The 24946-nt window shown below is 44.6% G+C and overlaps 1 protein-coding gene and 1 long non-coding RNA gene across 14 annotated transcripts in view; both read right to left on the bottom strand.

The window, feature by feature from the left end:
* SMARCAL1 (SNF2 related chromatin remodeling annealing helicase 1) overlaps window positions 1-2131 on the bottom strand; it is a 76805-nt gene extending 74674 nt beyond the window's left edge. Inside the window, exons 1-2 of one of the 13 annotated variants that reach the window (XM_004033180.2) lie at window positions 1826-2131; window positions 580-616 (exon numbers count right to left, since the gene is read on the bottom strand). The gene's annotated coding sequence lies outside the window, so the exon portion shown is untranslated. Of the gene's footprint in view, window positions 1-579; window positions 617-1675 lie in introns of all 13 variants that reach the window. The other 12 variants (XM_004033181.3, XM_019022003.3, XM_019022004.3 and 9 more) reach the window with 12 other exon arrangements.
* A 12503-nt stretch (window positions 2132-14634) lies between these two features.
* Window positions 14635-19533, bottom strand: LOC129531951 (uncharacterized). Its single transcript, XR_008677464.2, has 3 exons — window positions 19172-19533; window positions 18600-18792; window positions 14635-15197 (listed from the first exon to the last, which is right to left on the bottom strand). It is a non-coding gene; the product is annotated as an uncharacterized lncRNA (long non-coding RNA).
* Between the last annotated feature and the right edge of the window lie 5413 nt (window positions 19534-24946).

Genomic DNA, 24946 nt, shown 5'->3' with positions numbered 1-24946 from the left:
ATAAAGATCCTGATCAAAAAGCAAAAAGCAGGTCGGGTGTAATCCCAGCACTTTGGGAAGCTGAGGCAGGTGGATCACTTGAGGTCAGGAGTTTGAGACCAGCCTGGCCAACATGGTGAAACCCCATCTCTACTAAAAATACAAAATTAGCCAGGTGTGGTGGTGCACGCCGGTAATCCCAGCTACTTGGGAGGCTGAGGCAGGAGAATTGCTTGAACCTGGGAGGCGGAGGTTGCAGTAAGCCAAGATCGTGCCACCACACTCCAGCCTGGGCAACAAGAACAAAACTCTCAAAGAAAAAAAAAAAAAGCAAAAAGCAAATCCAAAGCTAAAAAGGCATTTCAGAGGCAATATTTCTCTCCTTCTCACATGGTAACTCACATGGTAACTCAATGGTTCGAAGCAGTGCCAAAATGGTGAGTAACTCTTCTGATAACTCACATGGCCCAGCCAAGGTGAGTTATCAGAACCTAAGAAAGTTATGCATTGCAACGTAAATCCATCAGATAATGAGAAAGGTGACATTTTTAACCAGAAAGCATAATAGATTAGACTGAAATAGACCAACCAACCACATACCATGGCATGACACTTGCTAAAATAGTCTTTTTCCAACCTAGAAGAAGGAAAAAAGCATTAGCCTCCTATAGACTGCACACTGAATTCTCCCCTCACATTCACCCCTTTTTATCATTCCTGGCAAATCAGTCTGCCTGTGGCTCAATGCAAGCCAGAGCAGCTGGCCTTAGGACCTGACTTCCAAAACACAACACACGGAGAAACTGACTGACTCTCCTGGGAAAATAAGGAGCAGAAAAAAAAAAATTATGTGTTCACTGTGCAAATTAAGATGCTACATAAAGATGTAAACAAAAAAGAATAAAATTACTCTGTAATCTTACCAGCCATCAATAACCACAGTTGAAATTAATAATTTAGAGTATACAGTTCGGATTTTTTTTCATCCATAACAAAATGGCACATATTTAGGAGATATAAGAATTTATTATAAAGTAGGATCGTTGTAAACATTCCATATTGCACCCTGATTATTTTTTTCCATGAATTTACCCGGAACATTTATTTTCCTATGAGCTGAGACATGTTTACAATATTTTAGAAGCAGGGGGCAGGACACACCAATTTGTCTGGCTTCGTTCAGACTAAATAGCCTGCATCTAATGTAATGCTGTGTAACGGTTAGAATGATGATGTAGGGGTACTCCAGTAGCATTGCTTAGGCCTCTGGGCAGCTATAGGGTTCAAAGGTTTCCTTCCCTGCTGGGGCTCCCTTTGGCCAGAACCCAACCCCCCTCCCCCCTCCCCCACCACGAAGTATCTATCCCCAGAGAACTTCCACCTTCTCCAACCATTAGCAGTTAGGAAGGGGTGAAGAGGTTAGGAAAAGGTTTTGGAGGTGTACAGATGAAGCCCTCAGTCTCTCTGGGTAACACACTCCTGCCTAAGTTTCCAACCAGGGATCTCCTGCACCTCCAAACTCCCCAGATCCCAGGCCTGGTAAGCTGTCTCCACTAACCAGAGAGACTCGGCCATAAGACCCACTGATCAGCCCCAAACCATAAATCCATTCCGCCACATGGACGCCCCTCTTCCCCTCTAGGCAGGGACCTCTGCCCCCCGCCCCCCACGCCCCGCATTTCGGGGCGAGCCTCACCCGGCCTCAAGGTAAGCGGGCGCCACGCCCCACTCCCACCCCTACGATCTCCACTTGGATTCACCCTTCCCATTGGCCCACTTCCTCCTCCAGGCTGGCATTGGTCTCGTCCGCCTCCGCCGCCTTCCTGCCAGTCTACCACTTTCTCACCCAGGGAGGCCTAGAACGCGAGCCGCATTCGCCCCCGGCCCTGACCCCAGGCGCGACTGCAGAGCCTCCCGAGCGGGACCGGTCTTCCGAGTGGACGGTTAGGCCAGGGGTATTCAAGCGCTGCGAGTTCGCCAGCCTTATTGTAGCGGCCAGGCCTGAAGGGCTCGGCCACCGCTGAACTACATTTCCCAGCAGGCAACGCGGCCGCAGTTTCGCTTCCAAAAGTAAGAATGATGAGACGAGAACGCGAGCGGGGCTGCAGGGTCTTCTGGGTTTTGTAGTTCGGGCCGGGAGCCTGGCGAGAAACGGGAGCTGCAACGTCATTGGCGGGGCGAAAGTGGTGCACCCTGGAAGTTGTAGTTCTCCAGAGGTTTAGCGAAACACTGGGTCCTGAAAGCCTAGGACATTGAGGTTTCCAAACCCGGAGTCTCCTGTCTCCAGAGGGCATCCCAGACAGCCATACTAACTTGGCAGCTCTTAATAAAAAGTATCTCCCCGAGGCATCCATTCCTGGTATTGCTATACTTGCAATTTAAGCCCCACCCGCTGCGCCCGGCTGCCATCATCGTCTTCATTGTAGTCATCAGTCATTGTGTTTAGCATAAATATGAGTTACCTCATTTAACCGCACTACAACCTATGGAACACATTCTTGTCTCCCTTTTACAGAGGGGGAAACTAAGACAGCTATTTGATAATATTTCTCAAGGCTTTATTAAGCTAGCTTGTGATTCTGATTCCATAGCCCCTCCTCTTGAGAGAAGATTAGTCATGAGACTTTAAGAGTCACTTTACCCCATCCTGAGCACCAACATCCTGAGCCATCCTGAGCACCATTGGTGATAAATATAACATTTCTCTATCAGTGTGCATATGAATGTTGCTATTGTTCTATTTTCAAACATGGCTCATTTAAAGACAAACAAGTCTACTAAAGGATTTGGAAAAATGGACCAGACATGCTAAGAAAAAGGAAGCACAGCAATGTGTGTAGTTTGATTTTTTTTTTTAATCCTTACCTGTACATGTATGTAAACTCATAAAGGTCTGGGAAGGAAACTTAAAAAGTCACCAAACTGTTCAGGAGCAGAGTGGCATGAAATACACTTTTCAGCTTTTTAATTTCTATTTTTCAGAATGATTTGAATTTTCTAAAATAATAATGTAGAATTTGTGTGACTTTTGAAACAATAAATAATCTCCCTTCTTCCTTCCTTTTTTTTTTTTTTTTTTTTTTTGAGACAGAGTCTCACTCTGTTGCCTAGACTGAGTGTAGTGGTGTAATCTTGGCTCACTTCAGCCTCCGACTCTTGGGTTCAAATGATTCTCCTGCCTCAGCATCCCAAATAGCTGGGATTATGGGTGCATGCCGCCATGCCTGGCTAATTTTTGTATTTTTAGTAGAGACAGAGTTTCACCATGTTGGCCAGGCTGGTCTCGAACTCCTGACCTCAAGTGATCCACCTGCCTCAGCCTCCCAAAGTGCTGGGATTACAGGTGTGAGCCACTGTGCCCGGCCCATTTGTCTTAAATGACAAAGACATTGCCCGTCTTAGGGGATCTGTGTGAGGTTTAGTAGTAGAAAGTATTCAAATCTCAGCTCTACCCCTTTTATTGACCTGACATACCCAGTGATTGTGCCTCCATTTTCTCATCTGTAAAGTAAATGTAGAAAACAATACCACCTTGGTAAATCTCCTTGTTATTAGAATCAAAGCAAGGTATTATGAGGGGAAGTGCTTAGTGAACTGTGAAATCCCAGAACAGGTAAGAGAGGGATGTTGTTATTATTTGAGGTAAATCTCTTATATTGTCCGTTTCTCTATACCTTGCGCTCATTTCCTACTGTATAGTGTGAACAGAAACTAGTTAATGAACACCTGTCCCTGCCCTTCCTGTCTCCCAACAGAGTCAGTTAATTTGCTAAGAAAGCCGGGTGCCGTGCACTTGACTCATGCCTGTCACCGATTCATATGACCATCACTTCGCTTTCCTGGGCCTCAGTCGTCTCACCTGTAAAATGATATCCTGCTTTGACATATGCTAAGAGGGCCTGTGGACCAGTGGATCCTCATGTTAGATCCTAGAATTCTTATAGATTCACAGATCTTACCCCAGAAATTCCAATTCAGTAAGTCTGGAATTGAGTTAGAAGATGTGATTACCTTTCTAGCTCTCACATTCTAAAATTCTAAGAATAGGAAATTAAAATATGCCTTTGAGGCCGGGTGTGGTGGCTCATGTCTATAATCCCAGCACTTTGGGAGGCCAAGGCGGGCAGATCACCTGAGGTCAGGAGTTCGAGACTAGCCTAGCCAATATGGTGAAACCCCATCTCTACAAAACCCCATCTAATACAAAAAGTAGCTGGGCGTGGTGGTGCATGCCTGTAATTCCAGCTACTCAGGAGGCTGAGGCAGGAGAATCGCTTGAACCCTGGAGGCGGAGGTTGCGGTGAGCTGAGATCATGCCATTGCACTTCAGCCTGGGCAACAAGAGTGAAACTCCATCTCAACAACAACAAAAAATGCATTTGGGGGGAATAATCATCTTCAGAAAGTAAACTAATTAGATCCCACTCAATAGTTGCATCTTTGCTTTGTCAGTAGCATCGTTTACTGAGGTCTTACTGTATGCAAGGCTTTTTAAAAAACTGTATTTCACCAGTTCTTAAGGTAGATTATAATTAAAATTCATTTAGTAAAAAAAAGTTTAAAGGCCTGGAAGAAAACACAGGAAACAAGGAGTGAAAGGAGAGGAGAAGACAGCTGTAGCAGTCAAGCTCCAATTTGACTTTAAGCTTCCTAGCAGATAAGCAAAAATGTCCAGAAGTCATATAAGACCTTCAACCAAACACAGCACAGCTGAAGCTCCCAAACACTGGTCACCTGAGCAGTGCTAAAATGGTTCAGAGCATCACCTGGTTGCCTCAGAAACAAGCAAATAAAAGGATAATGTAATGAATATGTTGTAAAACTAAATTTTTACAATTAATTATAAAATCCTGAGAGTCTATTTAATAGGTTTTAAAGTTTAACCGGTTTTTCTTTAGTAAAGTGATGATTATTATAAATACCTTTATTGGGCAAAATAAAAATTTGTTTTTTCTTCCAAAACTTAATCCAATAATGTTTAGTCAGTGAAATCCAAAAAGCTGGCAGACACCACCATAAGGGAATCCAAAGATGAGTAAGGTCCAGTTTTTCTGCCTCCAAAAGGTTACAGTATTTGGAGAACAGAAGACAAATAACTAGAACAGCCAGATTTAACAAATGTCTCAAATATTTGTCCCAAATATTGTGTGGGACACACTTACACTAAAAATGGATTTAAACATTAAAATTCAAATGTAACTGGGCATACTGTATTTTACTCGACAGCCTCCTATTATTAGTAGCTCAGGACTTAGTTGAGCAGCAAGCAATTATGCATTGATAGATGATTCATGGATATATTGACACATTGCGTTTTAAAGCTAGAAGGAGCTTTAGAGACCATCTGGTTTCATAGGTGAGGGAATAGAGGCCAGATCGGCTGCCAGTCCCTATGGCACCTGTGTTAGTCTGCTCAGGCTACAAAAAAACAAAAACAAAAACAAAAACAAAAAACACCACCATAGACCGGGTGGCTTAAACAACAGAAATTTATCTTCTCACAATTCTGGAGGCTGCAAAGTCCAAGATCGAGGTGCCAGCCATTGATTTCTGGTGAGGACTCTCTTCCTCTCTATGTCCTCACGCAGTGGAGAGGGAGAGAGCACAGCCCCCTCTTGTGTCCCTTCTTAGGACGCTGATCCTGTCATATCAGAGTCTTGCCCTTAGGACCTCACTGAACCGTCATTGCCTCCTTGCAGGTCTTGTCTCCAAATATGGTCACAGTAGGGGTTAGGCCTTCAATATGTGAATCTCGGGGGGACACAGTTCAGTCCATAGCAGCACCTTTGTGTGTTGTAAAAACACACCCTGTTCTCCCAGGAAAGGAGCCTGGCTCCAGGACCCACTGCAAGCAGAGCATTGCCAGCCCCCAGCGGGGTGCCCCGGCCAAGTGGCAGTCTTGCTGCTTCCCCAGAAGAATACCTCGATTTTGCCAAAGCTACTTCCTCAGGTGGAAGAACATTGATTTCCCATCTCTCTGGAGTAATCATCCCTCCCCAATTCATGCAGACTTGGAAGAGTGTTAATCAGGGGGCCTCATCCTCGGGGAAGTCAGTGGATGCAAGATACGAGGGAAAACACCAGACCCCCTCCTTCTGGGAACTTAATCTACAAATATATGATATAATGAGAAAAAGACAACTGAACTGATATAGCCCAGCAGTGGCTTTGAATGGAGCCTGTTCCTTAGTTCCTGTCACCCAGCTTCAAGAGTCACCCTGACCCTGTTATTCCTGAGCCTTGATTTTGATTTTGCTATTCTGTGAACTGCCCTTAGCCTTCCAGTGAACTCTTTATTTTTATTTTTGGAGTGGGGAGACTCTAATTAACCAAAGTCAATCTTTGTTGCTTGCATCCAAAGAACCCCGACTTCTTTTTTTTTTTTTTGAGACGGAGTCTCACTCTGTCACCCAGGCTGGAACGCAGTGGCGCGATCTTGGTTCACTGCAACCTCTGCCTCCTGGATTCAAGCAATTCTCCTGCCTCAGCCTCCTGAGTAGCTGGGATTACAGATGCAAACGACCATGCCCAGCTAAATTTTGTATTTTTAGTAGAGATGGGGTGTCACCATGTTGGACAGGCTGGTCTTGAACTCCTGGGCTCAAGTTATCTACCTGCCTCAGCCTCCCAAACTACTAGGATTACAGGAGTGAGCCACTGTGCCTGGCCAAGAACCCTGACTTCTAACTCTCAAGTCAAAGGAGTTTTATCATCCCTCCCTCCATTTTCCTTCCTTCTTTTCATCCTCCCCTGAAATGTGCTGAACTCTCAATAAGCTGAAAATTTACTGTAAAATACAGGTGCAAAAAGGCAACATTTACAAAAGGATCCAAATTATGTGAATTTGTCATTCTCAGGTTCAACCAAAGTCCCTTAGGATTCCACAACATCATCTCTAGGTTATCTTGGATTTTTGGTCCCTTGAGGACAACAGTTGCATCTAAGACATATTCTTTCCAATCTATAACTCTTAATTATCCACCTTGTGTACTCTAGGGTCCTCAAAGTGTAATAGCAGCGCTATGAATACATTTCAAGAGAATCTGTCTCATTTTCTTTTCTTAACCCATAAAGTGAGATTTAGAAAGGACCTTAGAGAGCATTAATCTCTCTTTAGAACTAAAGAAATGGAAGCATAGAGAAGTTAGCTATGCCTGATGTCATAGACCTGGCACAGGCCAGGCTGGAATGAGGCACCTCAGTCCCCTAGTAGGGCTCTTTCTAGATACTAATTAAATGTACAGATAGTGATCGCATGCTTGCCCTTGCCTGACAGTGTATGTCTGGGCACCTAAAGTAGTTTCAAGTCCCTCTCTCTGGAGCTTACCTGATAGTGATGTAAGTACAGGGCTTCCCTCTTCCCTCAGCAAGGATTCCCTAGAGAGCGCTTGACAGCCCTCTGGGGAGAGCTTTTTTGACAGCCACCCCTAGGGCATGTCGTCGCTCAGGTTAATTACACCTAGAGTGCTGTGATGAGATTCAGGAGCAGATGCAATGCTTTGGGTGGAAAAGGAAGCTATTCCCTCTCAGATGCTGCCAGTTGGCAAAGACATTTGCATATCCAAAGCATAGAGGAGTAATGTAAAGGTTTATAAGCCAAGAAATTCACCTTCCTTAGCGGTTGTTCCGTTCTGATGGACTTAATTGCTTGGAGTCTGACAGTTCCGTTTTTCTTCCTCCTCTTGTCTGCCTTCCTCTAGCCCTCCTTCTCCCTCGACTCTAAATGTCTTATGAAGACAGAATCTTCGTGTAATTTCTTTACACCACGCATTCCATGGCTTGGTATGAGGGTTCTCCTAGTGTCTTAATTTCTCTAACTGGTCTTGGTGGCTGTGATTAGTTCACAAGCCTCTCTCTCAAACCTGGCACATTTTCTGCTGGGATGGCTTTGTCTGTCCTTTGCTAAAAGCACCCACCTAGACACCCTGCTCCAGTGTTTTTAGACTTAGGAAATTTTACTTTTTTCTGTTTCTTCAATATTGCAAATTCCACTTTGTTCATATTCATCCATTCATTCTTTTTTCAACCATTCATTCTTTTTCTTTTCTTTTTTTTTTTTTAGACAGGGTCTGAGTCTGTCACTCAGTTTGGAGTGCAGTGGTGCGACCTTGTCTCACTGCAAACTCTACCTCCCTGGCTCATATGATCCTCCCACCTCAGCCTCCCAAGTAGCTGGGACTACAGTTGTGCACCAGTATGCCCGGCTACTTTTTGTATTTTTAGTAGAGACAGGCTTTTGCCATATTGCCCAGGCTCGTCTCGAATTCCTGGCCTTAAGCGATCCACCCGCTCAGCCTCCCAAAGTGATCCCCCAAAGGGATTACATGTGTGAGCCACCACGCCCGGCCTTCATCCATTGATTCTTATATTCACTTAACAAAAATTCAAGGACCTACTATGGGCTGCATGGTGTGCAGAAGCACCAGGGCTGCATTACTGATGTCACCCTTTTTAAATAAAGCTTACAGTTTAGTTAAGGAGGCAGATCCCCCCCACACAAAAGAAACAAAAAGAAACAAATCAGCTAAATGATAAGTGCTGTGAGGGACCTAAACAGAGAGCCCAAGAGGACGCTTAAGAGGGAACTATTTCAGAGTGGTCAGGAAAGGTGTCCCCAGGGGAGACCTGAAGGAGGAGAGGAAGCAGCCATGCGGAGCTCAGAGGGAAGCGGGTTCTGAATGAGCCGCAGGGGCAAGCAACATCGAGCCCAGGCAAGGAAGAGCTGAGCTGGGCATGTTTGAGAAGTGGAAGCAAGGCCGGCTTGGCTGGAGGAGGTGCGAGAGGATGAAAAGGACACAAGATGGGGCTGGGGAGAGAAATAGGACAGATAACGTCCAGGTTCTTCAGTACCACGCAAAGACATTGGGAATTTGTTCTGAGAGCAGCAGGAGGCCCCTAATGAGATGCAAACCAGAGTGGAGTAACTTGTGTGTCTCAGGAAGCTACTTGCTGTTGTGTGCAGAAAGCCCCACAGAAGGGCAGAGTGGGGATAGGAGGACCTCTTAGGAAGCCGTTGCAGGAGTCTAGGGAAGAGATGATGGTGATGGAACTGGATGGACAGGTCAGAAAGCTATTTGGAGGTAGGTCCAGCACCATCTCTCTATCTCAGAAAGCCTGAATGTCTGAGTCTAGCACATACACATAAAGTGATGTGGCACATAAAGTGATGCACATGCACGTGCAGGGCTCTACTGCTCACCCCCTGTTGGCCACAGTAGACATGAAGTTGGCTTAGAAATTCAAGTTAGGCTAGGCGTGGTGGCTCATGCCTGTAATCCCAGCACTTTAGGAGGTGAGGCGGGCAGATCACTTGAGGTCAGGAGTTTGAGACCAGCCTGGCCAACATGGTGAAACCCTATCTCTACTAAAAATACAAAAAAAATTAGCTGGGTGTGGTGGCGCATGCCTGTAATCCCAGCTACTCAGGAGGCCGAGGCAGGAGGATCGCTTGAACTCGGGAAGTGGAGGTTGCAGTGAGCCGAGATCGTGCCACTGCACTCCAGCCTGGGTGACAGAGTGAGATTCCCTCCAACCCCCCCAAAAAAAAGAAAGAAAAGAAAAGAAAAAGAAATTCAAGGTCATACACTAAACTTTCTTTTTCTTTTTTATTTTTTTGAGACACGGTCTTGCTCTATCACCCCAGGCTGGAATGCAGTGACATGATCATAGCTCACTGCAACCTTGAACTTCTCAGCTCAAGGGATCCTCTCACGTCAGCCTGTTGAGTATCTGAAATTACAGGCATACGCCAGCAAGCCCGACTAACTTTTAAAATTATTTTTTGTAGAGATGGGGTCTCACTATGTTGCCCAGGCTGGTCTTGAACTCCTGAGCTCAAGTGATCCTCCTGCCGTGGCCTCTCAAATTGCTGGGATTTCAGGTGTGAGCCATCACATTGGGCTGAGCTTTCTTATGGACCATTTCTTCCTGCATATGAGGCAGCTTCTTTACAGAGACATAGATTGGAAAAATTATGTTCTTTCATGATTATAAAGGGAGAATGAAGGCAAAGGGAAGCCAAGTAGCTTGTGCAAGGATATAGAGAACGCTGGAGCCCAAACTTGATCTCAGGCATCCTAGTTTCTTCTACTCATCCAGCAGGCCACTCTGTAGCTCCAGCAAGTGGAGCACCATAAGCCTTTGATCAATAGTCTACTCTTAATATATATAATTGTATCCACCACACTGGAAATTGCCTAAGTGTTCAAAGTGCATTTTTGTCTACAGATGTGAAATGTTAAGGTTGGATTAGAATTGGCTGTCTGCAATATCCCTGAGGACCACAAGGGGGCGAATAGATAGGCTGCCTGTGTCCCTCTGTCCCTCTGTCTCACCTGCCCCTCTGTACTCCTTAATTTTTTTTATTTATTTATTTTTTTGAGAGGGAGTCTCGCTCTGTCACCCAGGCTGGAGTCCAGTGGTACAATCTCGGCTCACTGCAACCTCTGCCTCCCGGGTTCAAACGATTCTCCTGCCTCAGCCTCCCAAGTAGCTGGGATTACAGGCACTCGCCACCACGCCCGGCTAATTTTTGTATTTTTAGTAGAGACAGGGTTTCACCATGTTGGCCAGGCTGGTCTCGAACTCCTGACCTCAGGTGATCCACCCGCCTCGGCCTCTGAAAGTGCTAGGATTATAGGCATGAGCCACCACACCTGGCCTACTCCTTAATTCTACATGTATGCATACTTAATTCTACATGTGTATGCCATTGCACTCCAGCCTGGGCGACACAGTGAGACTCTGTCTCAAAAATAATAATAATAATATTTTTAAAAGCCAGTTCTCCAACTGACTGCATAAAGCAGGACTTCTACATTTTTCAAAAAGTAAATAACTAAGTTTTCATTTTTTCCAGAAGTGGAGGTGTAAAGTAAATTATATCTATTTACTTTTTATCTTTCTCTCTCTCTCTCTTTTTTTTTTTTTTTCTCTGCTCCTCTAACCCCACATCCAGCTGCCCATAGCATGGAGCTAAAGCTTGTTTCGCCCAGTTTGCCGTATGTGTTAAATTGCTCCTGGTTTTCAGTTCTCAAAGGGTACAAGTGAAACATTTCATATTTCCCTCCTCTAGCCTTTTCTCACGCTGATTTGATGTTTTCTTATATGGCCACCAATTGCCTTCCTCTTTTCTAGCTGAGTGGTCTTCAATAGAAAAAGAAAGAGGGGTCTACCCCTGACTGAAATAAAATAGCACACACACAAACAAAAGGCCAATCAGTTCTTAAGGAATTTCCTGAGTAGGGGAAAGGAAGGCTTTGAGGCCTGCATCCTGTCTCTACTGTAACTAAGATGGCACCAAAATAACCATCCAAAGTGTGGGATTCCTGTGGATCTGGGCAAAAGGCAATTCCTTCCTTCCCTTTCTCCAGCATTTCACATTTCTTATTGTCAGATTATTCTTTTTAGTGTTTGCTCCAAATTCTCTGCAAATTCTGTCCAAATTCTCTGCAAATTTGTTCTGTCCATGGGGGAAAGATAAATGGAGGGGCTGCTAGCTATTTTGTGTTCCTGTTGACTTGGAGGACTTACAATCAGCCCCTTGCACAGAGCCAGGCTACAAGCTGCGGGTTCAGACCTCAGGGTGGGGAGGATACAAGGCTGGCTTTCTGCCCCAAACAGACCTATTTATATCTGCATTCAATGGAGGCACAGCCCAGACTAAATCAGGGAGAAGGAACGGTCCCATTCATCGCAAGGATAAATTACCCTAATTGAGTGGTTAAGAGCCTGAATGATTTCTAGATACTTTACAGTAAGGGACCTGCTACTCCTAGATGCAATAATAGAAAACCACGGGCCATCAGAGCCATTTGGGAAAGAGCATTAGCATCCCGTCTGCTCACATCCTTGGTCCTCAGCACTGGTTTCCAGGAAATTAGCTCCCTTTTAACAATCAGTGCAATATTATTTGAGTTTTTACTTTAATTTTCTCTTGTACTTTTCTGAAAAAGCAGGGTCTCTTTTTCTTATCCCTACATGTATACATGTGCAGTATATGCCTTTTATTTTTAATTTTTTTCATTTTTCCATGTTACGACAGTATATGCCTTTTACATTTGACACAAATCTCTACTCTGAATTACAAAGGTAAATCCCCACGTCCCTCTACCCTGCCTCCATAAAACAGGCAACTCTGGAATTCCTCCTCAGCACCCCCTCCAGCTTGCTATAGGCACAGACACCTCCGCTTCTGGAAAAAATGAAAACTTAGTTATTTACTTTTTGAAAAATGTAGAAGTCCTGCTTTATGCAGTCAGTTGGAGAACTGGCTTTTAAAAACATTATTATTATTATTTTTGAGACAGAGTCTCACTGTGTCGCCCAGGCTGGAGTGCAATGGCATGATCTTGGCCCACTGCAACCTCTGCCCCCCGGGTTCAAGCGATTCTCCTGCCTCAGCTTCCTGAGTAGCTGGGCTTAAGGCATGTGCCACCATGCCCAGCTATTTTTTGTGTTTTCAGTAGAGACAAGCTTTCACCATGTTGGCCAAGCTGGTCTTGAACTGCTGACTTCAAGTTATCTGCCGGCCTCAGCCTCCTAAAGTGCTGGGATTATAGGCATGAGCCACTGTGCCTGGCAAAACAAAAAATATAAATTTTTTAAAAACTGTATCTTTTTGAATAGACAATGCATTTACATGATTAAAGCTCCATATATTTAATATATACAAAAGTATATATAGTGGAATGTCTCCTTTCTGCTGAGGGCAGATTTAAAAAGTAACCTATGGCATCAGGGATCCTCATTGGCATATATCCCTTCTAAGGCTGTTTATCTAATTTTGTATTTTTTTGGTAAAAGTGCTCCCCCCAAATTGTATGAGCTTCAGCGCACCCAAAACTTGATTCTGCTCTTCTTCCGTTCTTAACTCCCGCATCCCATTCCCTTCCCAGCAGGCAGCCAATGTCATCTATTTCTTTTTTTAAAAAATTATTTATTTTTAATTGACTTATAATAATCATGGATATAATTATTATATTTCAATTACATAATCAATTTCTTGCATATTTTTCTGGATATATTCTATGCACATTTAAGTAAAAACATTTATTTATCTTCCCTTCCCTTTCATACAGATGGCAGTGTGCTATATACACTGTTCTGCACTTTTTGCATTTGTCTTGGAGTAAATTCATCTCTTTAAATTTTGTTTTTTCCATCTGTAATATGGAAATAATTGTACCTATCCCATAGACTTCCTGTTAGGATTACCTGAGATCATGTAAAGCACTTAGCTCATTGCCTGGAATACATTAAGTAATCAATAAATGTAAGTTATTATTCTATTAATGTTTAAAATATACTACAAAGCTACAATAATAAAACTAGTGTGGTATTGATAACATATTAGCAGACTGATGAAACAAAGTAAGAAGCCTCTTCAACTTGGTCTTTATGATTTGTGTGCAAGATACTGTTGCCGACAGATGAAATACAAACACTAAAAAGAAAGTTTGTCTCAAGGAACTTAAAGACTAGGAGAAGAGAGAATACCTGTGTGGAAAATATAATACAAAAAGAATTGTGGATAAGATCAGTGCAGTGGTGTGTGCCTGTAGTCCCAGCTGCTTAGGAGGCTGAGTCAAGAGGGTTGCTTGAGCCCAGGAATTCAAGGCCTTAGTGGGCTATGATTATGCCTGTGAATAGACACTGTGCTCTAGCCTGGGAAACATAGTGAGACTCTGTCTCTAAAAAGAAATCAATCAATCAATCACAGATAAATGGCCTTGGGGGTTTAGTGAGGAGCTCTGATGATGGAGACACAGGGAATACAGAATCAGGAAGGTTAAGCGGATGAAGTGGTGTCTGAACTGGCTAAGTAGAAATTTGGAATCCAGCAATAATAGGAAGATGGTGGTTATGGCAAGGATGATCCAATCTGATGGAAGCACAAATGCTGAGAAAAATCTAGTTAACCAAAATAATGTGTAAAAGAGTTTATTCTTTAACATAGAGTTATAGATTGGCAGGATGTTTTCCTATATGACATGATCTCTGGGGTCCTTTCTACAAGTCTGAACAAGTAAAAGAGAGCCAGAAGTCCCTTGGTGGGGGATAAGATGTGCATTTTGATTGAATTTGGCATCTCAATCTAACTCCTGACTGCATTAAAGGGGGAAAACATTATCAATATTAACAAAACTGATCCCTCATGAACAGACTCAAAGTCTAAATCTTTAGCTAGCACTTTATCAATAACATGTTCTAATTACATGTGAGGCTTTGAAAATATACCTCTGTGTGATAATTGCTGGAAAGCAGATTTTAATCCCAGGAACTTATAAATTGCAGTTGTAAAGAAGAAATAGAGAGCTTATCCGTTGACACTATTTAGTGTCATTTGATTGCAACTGCAGATATTGACAGGACGCTGCTTGGAACAATGGATGCCCTGTCCCCCTCTATGACCACCACCCCAGTAGATCAAGTGTATAAGTGACAGTTTATATGCAAAATGGTCCAAAGGCTACCTGATCACCCCCCAAGGCCATGTGGGGCTTTGAGGAAACTGAATGCAAAGCCACATGTTAGATAAAATAAAGCTTATATCTTCATCCCAGAAATTAAAAAGCCTCCTGGCAAAGTCAGCTTCCAGAAAAGCTGAGGCCTGAAAGAAGAACCAGTCCCCCAAAGTTCTATCATTGGATTGAATTGTTTCAGACCTGAGGAGGAGGGAGCTCCTGAAGCTGGGCCCACCCTGGCACATGGAGGGTGGGCTTCTTCTGCCATCTGCCACCTCTTTATTTCAATGCCTTCTCCTCTCAGTCTAGATTTCCCTGGGCCCCCAGTCCTCGCCCAACTAGTGTGTGCTGTTTGTGTGATCAGCAAATCATTTAGGGAAAAGCCTTTTAATTAAGAGGAGAGCAACAAATTATTAAATCAGAGTCATTTATTACCCTGCCATCTGGCCAGACTTCCTTCTGGCCCCCCTTCTTCCTCAACCAAGCCTGCACAGGCATATAAAGTAACAAAGAGAATGGAAAAAGAGGAGACTCCTTTCTGCCTGGACTCGGAAAGGACTGTCCAGCTCCTCCTGGAAGCAGGGTAAGGGTTCTAGGAGGACTTTTTCACACCCTTTGTATACTGTAGTAGCCAAGTCTTGGTTTTCCTTTCCTGTAGAACAGGGATGATGAGGTCTGCCTTAGGGCTTCTGGATGCCTGGCCCAATGGCTTGATAGTGGAGGCACTCAGGAAACAGAAGCTGAATGTGAAGCCTGCAAATTGGAAGCTTTGTTATGGATGGTGGCGTCAGCAGTAGTGGAGACAGTGATGGCTGGAGGGAGCCTACTAAATGTTTCCATCCTGCAAGCTCAGCTGGCTCTCCCTCTGTTGTGACCCACAGAGGTATTCCCTTGCTGTCTCCCTGCAATTGTCCGGGAAGCTCAGGAAATTCATGCCCACCCCTTGCTCCCGTCCCCAACCAAACCTAAATGCTGGGACATTATTCTAAGAGAAAGACAGCTGGAGACCACAGTATCTGGTTCAGGCATGATGAGAAGGACTGAGCAACACTTAGAGTAGGAAGAAGCTAAGGAATCACACATAGGGGTGTATTTCAATAGCCAACAACTCAGAGAGGACTATGTGGGATACATGATAAGATAGTCAGGCACTATTTCCTGAAAGCAAAACACCAGTTATGACAGCTATGAATGAAAACTAATACAGGCATATTGGAGACTCAATTACCGTGAGTGGTGTGGCAGCCAATGATGTGATTTGCCAAAAGAGTGAGCAAATCTGGTAAAGAAATTAACAACACAAACTCTAATCTTCCCTTAATTTACAGAGTAGTTTCATTCTTAGCATATACTTAGTGCATATTAAAAATCATTTTTAAAAAGTCTCTCTGTTTACATATAAAATTGTTACTTTTTAAAGCTCAGATAGTTATAAACAAGTTATAAACAACTCTGTAAATATCTAGTAGAACATTTGAAAATTGTGTGGAGCATAGGGTAAGTATATATGAGATGGTGAGATTGTCTCACAGATAGTAAAAGATTGAGCTGCCTGGGGTCCCAGCCTCTACTTGCCAGAAGTGAGCCCCTTACCCATCATTGGGGCAACCAAAAACACTCCACACTTTTTCAAAATGCTCCCTAGTGGGTGATCCTGTGCTAGACTAAAAATTGAAATGTGAATCATACTAAATTAATGTTTAAAAAAACCTTACTTCGACACAATCAAGAAATTTTGAATTTGAATGGATACCTGATGATACGAAAGAATTTTTGTTTTGTTAGATATGATAATTGTCTTAGTCCATTTGTATTGCTGTAACAGACTACCACAGACTAGGTAATTTGTAAACCATAGAAATTTATCTGGCTCAGGGATCTGGAGGCTGGGAAGTCCAACATGGAGGAGATGCATCTGGCGAGGGCCTTCTTGCTGTGTCGTAACCTGGCAGAGGGCATCACATGGTGAGAAACCTCTCCAGAGCAAGACAGCAAGAGGGGGCTGGATTGCTTTTATAACTATCCCACCCTGGAGACAACTAACCACTTCTGCAATAATGATTTTAATCCATTCTTGAGGGCAGAGCCTCCTGATCTAATCACCTCTTATTAGGCCGTGCCTCCCAACACTTTTGCCTTGGTGAGTAAGTTTCCAAAACACCGACTTTGGGGGACACATTCAAATCATAGCAATAATGAAATGGTTTTACATAAAAACACATTCAAACATGCATATACTCATATCAAAAAATCAGGCTCACAATAAAATTTCAGTAGTGACCATCTGAGTACAATATATCTTTGCATTTTATAGAAAGTATGTCTTGGGGTGGCTACTCAGCTCCCAAAGACTCACTCATCTTGTGGAACTTCTTTAATACAATACTCAAGGGGACCTTAGTAGTGGAGTTTGTGTCCCTTACTCCCCTGTCTGTAGGTGATGAGTCTATATGGGGCTGGAGCACCCCTGACCCAATTGAAGCCCATCAGATTGCACAGGAATCTGGCCATTCTGGAAAGAGAGGGCCTGGGGTGTGGGAGTTGAGTCACAGTGGTGGCAACTCCTAGAGAAGAGCCTTGTCCTGCAGGAACTGAAGTCTCCAAAACCACCCTGTTCCCTGTCCTTGTTGAGGCTTAGTAATCTGGTCCTTCCAAGGTTTCTGTGAGACACCACAGAATTTTTCCCCCAGATTCCCTTCATTTGTGTCCAAGATAGCTAAAGTTGGTGCTTGCTGTTTATTACCAAATAATTTTAGCAAGATTATTTCATTCTGGAGGCAAATAATATTTCAGGAGATGATTTACAGATAAAAGATGGATTACTTAAGACTAGGTCCTTTGGAAGTCAAAATTAGAGAGTTGTTATGTTCCTGAATTTGTTTGTTTTTTTAGATAAACACTACAAAGGGGGATGCAGTTGAACTTGGCAAATCGTCTGTCTTTGGATATATTGGAAATTCTCATTTAAATAGAATAGCTGTGATAGCCAGTTTCCAAAAGGGCCCCCAGTATTGTTTGCTGCTTGGTATTCACATTCTTGTTTAGTCCCCTCCCACACGGAATAAGGCTGACCTGTGCAAGCAATAAAATACTATGAAATATTATGTGCGGAGTCATAAAAAATGGAGGCTTCTGCTTTGTCTCTTGGATCACTCACTAGGGAGGAAGCTATTCCCCATGTCATGAAGACCCCATGGAGACAGCCACGTGGTGAGGAACACAGCGTCCTGCCAGCAGCCAGCACCCACTTGCCAGCCTTGTGAATATGTGAGCCACCTTGGAAGAGGGTCATCCAGCCCTGGTTAAGAGGCTTTAGATGAATATAGTACGTGGCGACCATCTTGATTACAATCTCATGAGTGTCCCTAAGCCACTGAAACTGTGAGGGAATCAATGTTTGCTGTTGTTTTAAGCCACTGTGTTTTAAGTTTTGTTATATTCCAATAGATACTTAGCCCAAAAATCAAATCAAACTCCTCACAAACTGTAGGTGGCCTTCCCACTTTCTTTTCCCAGCTGCATTTTTTTTTTTTTTTTTTTGAGACCAAGTCTCACTTTGCCGCCCAGGCTGGAGTACAGTGACGTAATCTCCGTTCACTGCAACCTCTGCCTCCTGGGTTCAAGCGATTCTCCTGCCTCAGCCTCCCAAGTAAATGGGACTATAGATGCACACCATCATGCCTGGCTAATTTTTGTATTTTTAGTAGAGATGGGGTTTCTCCATGTTGCCTGGGTTGGTCTTGAACTCCTGACCTCAGGTGATGCACCCACCTTGGGCTCCCAAAGTACTGGGATTACAGGCATGAGCCACCACACCTGGCCTTTCCCAGCTACATCTTTATTTTTTTCTTTTGTTTCTTTTCAACTTCTTTTGGTTTTTCCTCCCCCAACTACATCTTTGACCTTATCTTCTGGTCCTTTCCCTCTCTCTCATTCTGCTTCAGATACCCTGGTCACCTGCTTTTCTTGGAACTTGCCTGGCACACATCTGCCTCACACACTTTGTATCTGTGGACCTCTCTGCCCAAACCACCCTTCTCCCAGATACTTAAGTGACTCGTTCCCCTCGCCTCCTTCAACACTTGGTTTAAATCTCACTTTCTCAGTGATGCCTTCCCTGGTCAACATATTTAAAACGAAAATCTTTCTCCTTACCTGGCAATTCCAACCTCCTCTCCTGTTTTATTTTCTCCATCACTCTTATCACCATTTCACATCCCATATGTTTTACTTGTCCATCTTCTTTATCATCAGCTCCAGGAGGGCAAGGATTTAAGTGCATTTTGTACATGACGTCCTTAGGGTCCAAAACAATGCTTTGCATGAAGGAAGCGCCAATAATTATTTGCTAAGTGAATGAATAAATGAATTAATCCAGTTAGCTCAAGATATTAAACACATTATAGGGGTTCTCTGTAGGAAAATTAGAAACTTTGATAACCCTTGGGAATGAAATAAGAACCACCATCTGGAAATATCCAACACTAACATTTTTCTAGATATTATTCTTGGCTGCTCTCATTCATGCCCTTAGATTTGCAAGGAATGGAAATCCACTCTGGCTAACCCAGACAAATTAAAGGCTGCAGAGGACTCTAGGGAAATGGACAAGGCACAAGGCACCTCTGGGGGTTAAGAGAACCAAAACTCCAACCACTGTGCTGCTCTCTCTGGCTTGTGGGGCCTTAGGACCTCCCTCCCGTGGCATCTCTGCTTCCTCTCCTTACCTGCTCCAATCTGCTCACTCATTAATTCACATATGGTTTTCATGGCTGTCCTGGGACTGCCACGCTTTTCGGTCTTGCTGGCTTAGTCCCTCTTTGTCCCCATTCCCAAGTTCCAGGAAAACTCTTAGTATGCCAGCTTGGGCCAGGCATCCTCGTCAGGTAGACGAGGTCATAAATCTGTATTTGTTTGCTGGAGCTGCCATAATGAAGTACTACAAACCGGGCGGCTCAAGCCATGGAAATCTGCTGACTCGTGGTTCTGGAGGCCAGAAATCTGAGATCAAGGGGTTGGCGGGTTGGTTCCTTCTGACGGCTGTGAGGAAGCCTCTGCTCCATGCCTCTTGTCAAGCTTCTGGTGGTTTGCTGCAAATCATTAGCACTTCCTGCCTTCCACTGCATCATGTGATCTCTGCCTTCATCTTCACATGACATTCCCCCTGTGTCTATCTCTTTGTTTCGAAATTTCCCCTTTTTATAAGGACACTAGTCATATTGGATTATGGTGCACCCTAATGGCCTCTTCTTAACTTAATCATCCACAAAGACCTTATTTCCAAATGAAGTCACATTCTCTGGAATTGGGGGTTAGGGCTTCAGCATAGACCCCGTGATGGTCACACTGAAACACAAACGCTCCCCAACTTACGATGGCTGCAGGACTCACCTCCTTTTCTCTGCTTCTGAGTGAGGGTGATGCTCTGATATCAACTTGCAAAAAGGACAGGTCTAGATGCCCTTTTCCCCAACAGATTGTATTATATAAACGTCTCAACATCTGCCAAAATGGAGACTTGGGCCAGATAATCTCAAACCTCTCTTTGAGATCTTAAAAACCTGTGGTCCCTAAACCTGAGCCATTGGCCTGGCAATATGGGCAATGTACAGGAAAACGAGTGGTCCTGTTTAGCCAGGACTCAGGGTGCCTTTTCTTATAGAGGGTCCTGTGGTTCCAGGCACCTGGAGGGACAGGGTAAAGTCACGTAAGTGGGAAGGTCATATTGAATTCATCCCTGTATCCTTAGAGCCCAACACAATGCTGGGTCTTGCAGGACATGTTTGATGTCTAAGATAAAACCCCTCAAATGCCAGTGGCTGAGCTGAAGCCCCAGTCCTCAGAGACCCCCAAACTGTTTCTGAGAGTTTCCCAGAGTGCTGCCTTGCATGTGTCCAGAAAGAAATGCAGGAGATGATTACTCTTGTCTTATCCCTGAGCCACTGCCTCCTTCACTGACCTTCACCGTGTTTCGACTGGATATGATTGCCCTGCTACTACCACTGATTCGACTTCTCTGGTCTCAAGGGAGGGGACACTGCCCACTGCTCTGCTCTTTGGTCCCAAATGGGTACCAGACTCTTCCCTCAGCCTCTACAGCATCACTGAGACCAGGCAGTAAATCTTAAAGAGACTTTTCTGTAAGTTGGAGATTAATGGAAGGAAATATAAAAACTGAAAATTACCAAAACTCTTGCCCGATATCAGGTTCTTCCCTAGGATCTGTTTCCTTGTTTGGCTCCTGGGCTGCCTACATTTGGCAAAGGGCAGCCTTCCTTCTGCCCCAAAATGCACTCACTGGGAATATCCCACTCCTCTCTTGGGACACCAGATAAAGACATACCGTGCTCTGGGGAAAACGAACACTTTTTTTTCTTTCCACTCTCTGTCTCTCCTCTTTATATCCTTATAGCCAGCATCAAATCAAATTCTTGCCAGGATGATGGACAATGAGAGCATCCATTAGCTTCAAGGGCAAGCCCTCCCCGTTCCTCCACCAGGGTGTGTCTGGCCTAGATAAGACAACCACAGAATGGCCTGACATTAATGAATTTCTTCACTTGGGTTTGCTAGTCTTATTCCTGTGCACCTTATTGATGAAGCAATGAATGATGTGACCTAAGTCAAGGTACCCACCCTAATTCCAACCAACAAGGCCTACACCAAGCATCTTCTTAAGTATTCAGACAGCTTCCTCTTCACACCAGAGCTTATAAATTCCCAGTACAACCTCCAGCATGGATCAACACTATCTTCCCCTCCTCTGGCCATCGTCAGTTCTCCAAGCCCAGGATCATTAATCACTCTGCCACCACCAGGCCCTTTCTGTCAGCCATGGTCCCCTCTGACCTGTCCTGTCAGTCCCCCTCCCTTGCCTCAGCCTCTGACAGCAGAGCTGAGGCTCACACATGTCAGAATGGAATGGGCAAAACCAATCAACAGGGGTGTGAATCTCCCCTACTGCCCACCCTGCCTCCCACCCTTTCATTCCTCTACTTCTCAATAGCACGCCATGACCTGACACATTTAGATTTTTTTTTTCCCTTTGAGAAGGGGTCTCACTCTTTTGCCTAGGCTGGAGTGCAGCGGTGCGATCTCAGCTCACAGCAGCCTTGACCTCCCAGGCTCAAGCGATCCTCCCACCCTAGCCTCCTTAGTAGCTGGGACTACAAGCGTGCTCCACCACAGCCAGCTAATTTTTGTACTTTTTGTAGGGACAGGGTTTCGTCCTGTTGTCCAGGCTTGTCTGGAACTCCTGGGCTCAAGCAGCCCGCCCACCTTGGCCTCCCAAAGTGCTGAGATTAAAGGAGTTAGCCATTGCGCCCAGCCCACACTTGGATTTTTAATTTTTTCCTGGGATTAGCCATGGGGAAGTGGTGATGAGAAGAAGTGGGGAAGAACTTAGGGAGAACAACAATCTCTGGGGGGTCCTGTGGGGCTTTGGGTGCACCCTAATGCCTGGCTGCCCCAAGCACATAAAAAAGGTCTCCAACTTGGACCCAGATTCCCGTGAGGAGAAAATGCAAAACCTAAATGGAACTGCAAAGGAGAAGCAGAATATGATGCTTTACTTGTGGGCCCATTGTCTTATTTTCTTTACAGCCTGCTTCCTAATTTCTTCAGGGCCCTGGTCATATGGGCATGAATGAATTAAGTGACTGGCATCTCAGTAGGAGGCAAAATTGTAAAGTAGGCCACTCCTGCCTCCTCTGAGCTTCTGGCCGTATTAGCTCTTTGTGCTAAAAGGAGCAGACTCAAGGGCCTCCCTTCCACTCCCAGGAAGCCTGCTTTAATGGTGACCTGCTGGGAAACATGCCCCGTTCTTTGTCATCTAAACCCTTAGCAACTCTAATGGTAGGAATTTCAGGCTTGATAAGAAGGGACGGTGTCCCAGGCAGGTGGGTAGAGGAGATATTTTTAGGCAGGCAGAGCCTCTGAGAACCCGTCAAATCACAGCGGCCCGCCCACTCCACCTGTGTTGTCAGCTTTAAATTTGGATGGTATTTTTGGTGGCACAAAAGAGTCTATGCCTCCTGCCACTGGGAGGGCCCATTCTCCCACCCTGCCATTCTCCGGATGTTCCATCCTTCTCCTCCCCGCTGACCCCAGCACCCAGCTGGCTCCACTCAGCTTGAAGGACAGCAGGTTGCCAGACCAGCCTTGCTAGACTGGCCATCTGTCCCAGAGGAGGGTGGCAGTCCCACCTATCCCAAGGCCTCCCAGGGCTGCTGATACAATTGCTCCAAGAAGAAGATTTTATTTTATTTTAATTAATTAATTTATTTATTTTGAGACAGCGTCTCGCTCTGTTGCCCAGGCTGGAGTGCAGCGGCGCGATTTCCACTCCTGGCTCACTGCAGCCTCTGCCTCCTGGGCTCAAGCGATTCTTGTGCCCCAGCCTCCTGTGTAGCTGGGACTACAGGCGTGTACCACCATGCCCAGCCTAATTTTTGTATTTTTAGTAGAACGGGGTTTTGCCATGTTGGCCAGGCTGGTCTTAAACTCCTGGCCTCAAGTGATCTGCTCTCCTCTGCCTTCCAAAGTGCTGGGATTATGGGTGTGAGTCACCATATCCGGCCGAGAGAGATTTGAAAGCATGTTTTCTCATAGGTGCCACCGACTGAGATTGGGTTGCAGGGATAGTGACTTCTAGCACTTCAGGCCAAATCCTCAATCTCTACATGGATCATTTCAGAAAATGGGACCTAATATCAGATAGAGTTGGTGAGGGAAAATGAGCTGGGGTAGAATAGTGAGGAGATGTGGCTTCTGGTCCTGACTCTGCCTCTCAGTAACTGAGTGACCTTAGTGATTATTTCCTTCTCTAGGCCTCCATTTCCTCCTCTGTAAAATGAGAAGGCTGGATAGGTTGTATCTATTTCCTTTTAACGCTTCCTTTTTATGGATTTAATATGATTCTTATGACCAAATATCTGTATGAAGCATCCAGGCAATACCTGCAATGATTCAGTGGCATTTGAAATTGTGACAAGTGTCCAAACTTGAGGCCTATACTTTCCTTAATTTTATTAATATTTTAAGGAGAAGTATTTTGTTATATTTGGGAAAGGTACGGGGTGGGAGGAGGCTGGGTAGTGCTTCATTCTACTTTATTTGCTGGTATAGATTAGATTTATTTGTTGGGTTCAGATTAATTTGAAAATACTTATATCTGTTGTCTGCACTGGGGTGACTTTTGGGTACTGGAAACTCTATTCCTATTCCATCTGTATCAGTTAAATCACTCTGTTGCAAGCAACAGAAACCCCAACCCTAATGGACTAAAGCCAAGCAAAGAAAACGTATTGTCTCATAAATCTAAACCATTTGTCACTAAGATCCACTTCTTCCCTGTCCTCAGCTCTGCATCCTCGAGTCTTAGATAGGGCCTTTCTTCATAATTAGAAGAAAACTTCCAGGCCGGGCACGGTGGCTCATGCCTGTAATCCCAGCACTTTGGGAGGCTGAGGTGGGCAGATCACCAGGTCAGGAGTTCAAGACCAACCTGGCCAACGTGGTGAAACCCGTCTCTACTAAAAATACAAAAATTAGCTGGGCCTGGTGGCACGAGCCTGTAATCCCAGCTACTCGGGAGGCTGAGGCAGGAGAATTGCTTGAACCGAGACACAGGAGGCGGAGGTTGCAGTGAGCCAAGATGGTGCCACTGCACTCCAGCCTGGGCTGCAGAGCAAGACTCCTTCTCAAAAAGAAAAAAAAAAAAGAGAGAGAACTTCCAGTAACTCCCAGGGCCACATATGTCCTTATTGAAGTCTATGTCAGTTAGGGTAATTTGAGCTGCAAACAGGAGAAAATCTGACCCCAAAGTAGCTTAGATGATAAAGCAATTTTTTTTTTTTTTTTTTTTGAGACAGAGTCTCGCTTTGTTGCCCAGGCTGGAGTCCAGTGGCGCGATCTTGGCTCACTGCAAGCTCCGCCTCCTGGGTTCACACAATTCTCCTGCCTCAGCCTCCAGAGTAGCTGGGACTACAGGTGCCTGCCACCACGCCCGGCTAATTTTTTTGTATTTTTAGTGGAGACGGGGTTTCACTGTGTTAGCCAGGATGGTCTCGATCTCCTGACCTCGTGATCCACCCGCCTCAGCCTCCCAAAGTGCTGAGATTACAGGCGTGAGCCACTGCGCCCGGCCAAGAAATTTTTCTCTGTGCACAAGAAATATAAAGATGTGGTGAGATCCAGAATGGTTGATTAAGTGCCTCAACAATGTAGCTGAGATGCCAGGTTTTTCCCACCCCTTCATTTTCAGCGTCAATTCTCTCAGGATGGCTTCCCTCGTGGTTACACAATGGCTGTTAAATTTTTAAGTGTCATATTCAGACACTGCAATGTGCAGAAAAAGAAGTGAAACTACCTCTTCCTTCTGCTCTTTTGTCAGAAAAAGGAAATGTTTCCCAGAATCTCCTAGAAGGCTTTTTACATCTTATGGGACAGAATTGCATCACATGCCCATTCCTCACCCAGCCACTGATAAGTAGGATAAAATG

The sequence above is a fragment of the Gorilla gorilla genome, chromosome 11, assembly GCF_029281585.2.
Source record: "Gorilla gorilla gorilla isolate KB3781 chromosome 11, NHGRI_mGorGor1-v2.1_pri, whole genome shotgun sequence".
Classification (NCBI taxonomy): Eukaryota; Metazoa; Chordata; class Mammalia; order Primates; family Hominidae; genus Gorilla; species Gorilla gorilla.
Note: the sequence above shows the minus strand (reverse complement) of the source record. Positions and strands in the feature narration are given on the sequence as shown.